The sequence below is a fragment of the Lactuca virosa genome, chromosome 4 (assembly GCF_052849685.1).
Source record: "Lactuca virosa cultivar CGN04683 chromosome 4, Lactuca_virosa_CGN04683_v6, whole genome shotgun sequence".
NCBI classification, from domain to species: domain Eukaryota; kingdom Viridiplantae; phylum Streptophyta; class Magnoliopsida; order Asterales; family Asteraceae; genus Lactuca; species Lactuca virosa.
The window spans coordinates 509172015-509177068 of NC_136429.1; the positions used below are offsets into that span (position 1 = coordinate 509172015).

At 34.0% G+C, this 5054-nt stretch overlaps 1 long non-coding RNA gene across 1 annotated transcript; it reads right to left on the reverse strand.

Annotated features, from left to right (window-relative positions):
• Positions 1–3030: 3030 nt before the first annotated feature.
• LOC145109385 (uncharacterized) lies at positions 3031–4794 on the reverse strand. The gene is made up of 2 exons (XR_013708996.1): positions 4463–4794; positions 3031–4380 (listed from the first exon to the last, which is right to left on the reverse strand). It is a non-coding gene; the product is annotated as an uncharacterized LOC145109385 (long non-coding RNA).
• Between the last annotated feature and the right edge of the window lie 260 nt (positions 4795–5054).

Below are 5054 nucleotides of genomic sequence, written 5' to 3' on the forward strand. Positions count from 1 at the left end.
ATTATTTGATCAAAGCCACTCCCATTCCATGTGTTCGACACCCATTCTTTCCACAACTAAATTACTTCACAACTAGGTACACTGTCTAATTGTGTTTAAGACTAGTTGAGATTAGACAGGACTTTATAAATAAAAAACTAGTGTATAATTAAACACATAAAGTTTTTTACGCCGTTAGCTGGGAATACTTGCGTTTAGTTCAGATTATTTATTTGTTGATTAAATTTCAATTTTTATTTTTTTAGTTTTTCTTATTATGTATTTTCCAAGCCTCGATGCTCTTTATGCTTTTCTTGAGGAAGTTGTACATGAATTAGTGCGAGAATATGAGGAATATGGCTTAGATGAAGATATGAAGAAGTTGGGAATATGGTTAGATAACATCTTGCCTAACAAACAAGAAAAAACTGAATTACAAGAGCTAGAAATAAAAGAGGAGGAATTTAATCTAGAAAAAGATTTGGAGGAGCTGGAAAGATTCCTAGCAAAAGACTCAGACAAAGAACAACAACAAGTTGAACTGTAGGAACCACACCGTGGTGTGACCATTACCACGATGTGGACCCCTGTTTTTCTGATTTGTGTTTCGAAGCATGGGGTGAAGATTTCAGCTTTGGAAAAAGTTCTGAATTGCGATCCATTTTTTATGAGTGTCCAACCAGTTCCAACTTTTTTCAAAATTATTGGAGTTTATAGATTCAAGCTCGCTTGGACGATTTTCAAAACAAAAAGTAAAATTTTATAAATTGGTCTTAAGAGAGTATTCAAAGAAACAAATGATTGCCAAAAAGCCGATTCGAAGTTTATTATGTTTAGAGTCCAGCTCAAGACTCACATAAAATGATGTGATTACTGGAAGGCAACCCGACTTTTAAATCTGTTTTCCTTTTCTTTTAGTTTTAGTTTTTATTTTATTTTTTTAGTTTTAGTTTTATTTTTGAATAAAAGTTCTTTTGATTATTCTTATTTATGTTGCAAGCGAATTTTTAGCTAAGAAAATGATGATAGGAAAAATGCAAGTGTGGGGTAGAGTGTTACGAGAAGAAGGAAAGAAACATGACATACAAATAAGTGTGGGGTATACGTTTGATATGGAGCTAAAACCAAGGAGTCTTTTGTGCTATAAATGCTATATATGGGAATAAATTGATATGAGGGACCGGTCGAGAAATTAGCTACTTCGAGACTAGTCGATTCAATCAATGATGAAGAATTAAGAGTTTGCACGAAGACACGACGCGAGCCTAGCTACCTAGAGATGCGACTTTTTATTATATCGCGACTACTTTCCTGACATATGAAGACTACGACGCACCAATTCTCAATGCACCTTGTAACAATGATTTTCTCGCAAGTTCCAGTTTTTATAGAGACCACATCGTAGCCCACAACTTTCCATGATGTGGCAACTCCCCAAACATATTTTCGAGCTATGAAGATTATTTGTCCGCGTTCCTTTATGCCAAGAGTCCACCAATTTCAACAATGATGTTCAGTTCCAAGAGTATTCCAGCAGAAAAATTCTGGATAGTATCAACAACCAACCCACGACAGTCATCCGATCTCATGATAAAGCAAAAAGAAGACAAAAAAGGATGTTACTGGACACCTTGACCCCTCATCAGTGTTTTGGCCATATCTCATTGCTCGTAATTCCGATTGACAAGATTTAAAATGTTATGAAAACAAGACACAATTTCGGACCACTTTCGTGTTTTGATAAAATGTTGATTCCAAATGAAAACGTCGTGTTGAATAGAAGCTTCGCGATTCTTGACTCTGGCTTGGAGAATACAGGATTTATATGACAAACACGCCGTGTTGGGCATTTAACACGCTGTGTTACACAACCAAGACGAGTCTGTTCATTTTCTCCCTCTTTCATTTTATATGTTTTAATTGTTTTTATACAATGAGTGCATTGTATAATTTAATTGTGGCGTAGGGGATCGAATTAAAGGAAAAGAGCATGCTAGAAAAATAATATATGCTAGATTTTAAAAAATGAAAAAACATAGAGTTGAAAAAATGGTCTAATTTAGAAAAATTTTGAAAAACTTAAAAATTTTGTTTGTATTAGAACTAAGTTTGCTAGTATTGTGTGGGATAATTTGATGTGAAATTAAAGATTTAGTTAAGCTTATATGTTATAGTATATATATATGGCCTCCCAGTTCTTGTGAAATCATGAGATAAAAACGCGAACTTGTGTAGTTTGAGGGACATAATATGTTTTGCATCGTGTACTCGAAATGTTTCCATGAAAACTTATGTAGTCATTACACTTTAGACTAATACCTTTAACCAATAAGGGTTGAGGTTAAGTTCCTTTGCTTAAGCATATGTTTTTCTTTTAGGTTTTAGTTTGAGCGAAAAAAAGTGAGAAATCACTACAGGAAAAACGCGATTTTGCTAGGGATGGAATCCGTTGCAAAAAGCTGAAATTTCAATGCAAAAGGCAAATAGCGATGGAATTTGCAACGACCTATTTCTGCCCCAAAACCCCGTAGCGAGGGTTTGCGAGGGAGACAATAATTTTGTCACAAATATGACAACGGAATAAAATCCGCTGCAGATGGTATCCCGTCGTGTATTCCGTAGTAGAATTCCGTTGTTAATTCCATAGTAGTTCTTCCATCACAAATTTCGTTGAAGTGGATCCGTAGCAAATTTCATGGTAATGAGTCCCTCGCAAAATCCATAGTTGTGGATCCCTAGCAAATTCCATGGTGATGAATCCCAAACAAAATTCATGGTGATTGTTCCCTAGCTAAATCCGTTGTGGTGACTCCCTAGCTAAATTCGTGGTGTTGGTTCCATAGCAAAATATGTGGTATATACTTATAGCAGATTCCATAGCAAATTACGTAGACATGCTTCCGTAACAAAGTTTGTTGCCACATTTCCGTAGCACTATCCATAGACACATTTTGTAGGAATATTTTCGTTGCAAAGATAAATAGCTACGGATGGATAATTAATTTACAAATTAATTCCTAATTATTTTGTACGAATATATAAAAACAAAAATAACAAAAAATAAAATAATATTTATACCATAAAATTAGTAAGAAATATTTATTACATGGAAATGAAAAGTAACCTAATTCAAAATAAAAACTTTGCGGGAAACAAATCAACACTCTATGATCTACTACTTTTGCAGTTATTTACAAGTGTTCGTAACCGCCATAGCCGATTGTAGTTGATGTTCAAGTTGTTCGCATTTTGTGGTGTGTTGTTCATCTTTTGCCTTCATCATGCCTTCAGTTCTCCGTTTTGCTCTTTTTTTCCTCACAAGCTCTCTCGGTTCTTCTAATTCATCATTTTTTTCTGAAAGAGGCTTATTGGATCACATTTGAAGAGTTTAAGCCAATTCTCATCATCAATACCCAACACCAGACATTGCAATTGTAACAAATCAATAAAATCATGCAAATTCACAAAATATAAGAAGTATAATAACTCCAAGTTGACTCATGTAAGCAGGTTGAGTATAAACTTGTGATTTTTCAGCAATCCTGCAACATATAGATTTATCAACACAGAAAATGATACGACACAATATGCTAAATGGAAACCATATAACATAATATGATTCTTGGCAATACATCCACATGTATCTACATGACTCTGGATGAAAATACCCATTCAATCCAAAAGCACCCAAATCCATATCCGGATTATCTAAAACTTCAGATAATCATATATTGAAAAGATTCCATTTTCTTTCCTCTGCTAAATTATATATTTCCCAAATGAAGAATTGTAATCAGAAGTCCAGGAAACGGAAAATACATGATGCTTCACATATGCATGATAACTTACCTGTTAGTAAACCATGTGAAAGAAGATGGATGCGTGAAAGCAAAAGCAATATTAATAAGAACTACCTGAATCAAAATCCAATTGCATTTAATTTTTGAAAAAGTAGCTTTACTAATTGAGTTCCTAAAACATGTCTTTTGTTAGCATATCCCTACAAGTGTCATCTGTTAGCATATCCAATTGCATTTAATCTTTTAAAAAGTACTTTTAGTAATTGAGTTCCTAAAACATGTCATCTGTTAGCATATCCCTACACATATGCGAAAACATAGAATGTTTGAAAAAAATGGGTACCAAATGGTCATAGAAGTTTAAAGATTTCATAGAAATATAAACTATACCGATGTTTAAATGATTTACCAAGGTTTTTTTTTCCTTTTTACATCCTTGTTCACTTTCCTTTCAGCAAAATTTTCAATTAACAACTAATGGAGCATGACATTGCAGTAGAGTTGGGGATCAAAAGGAAACTCAATTTTCACTCAATAGGTCCTCTGTAGTTCCTACTGTGATCAAACTCAAACATAATAGGCAACAATCCACAAAATCACGCTGAAAAAATACAATTAGAATGAGAATAAGAGGAAATCGAACTCCGCCATATCAAAATAAGAGAATTCAAAAATAAAATAACCTCAAAACGAAAAGACTACAACTTTGACCTTCCAATCGAAAGTTAAGCATGTGGAAAGGCGGCATGGTTTCTCATGCGTCGTGGTGTGGACGTCCTCGATGTTAGTGGCAGACGAGTCGGTTGTGTGAGATTAGAGGTCGTCATCGTCGTGAGTGGCCGACGATGGTGTTTGGATCGACAATGCGTATGGTCGGCGGTTGCTTTTAGGTTAGATAGAAGATACAGGGTAAATAAGAGAGGGAAGAGTGTATCAGGTGTGTACCAAAGTTGAATTAGGTTTAAAAAGGAGAGGGCTTTGAAACTGGGAAGGGCGAAATGAAAACGAGAGCGGTAACGTGAATTATCTAATTTAAATTTTGTATAACTACTTCGAATGGGAAATGAAAACAAGATCGGCAACGTGAATTATCTAATTTAATTTCAAAATTTTGTATAACTACTAAAATTCTCAAACTCTCAAAGTTTATGATTGACAATTTAACATATATTATCAAATAAATTTTCAGTAAATTAATAATAAATAATTCCAAAAAAATTAATACATTGGTTATAAGAGCATTATAGTTATTATGTTAAACCGAGACAAAAATGA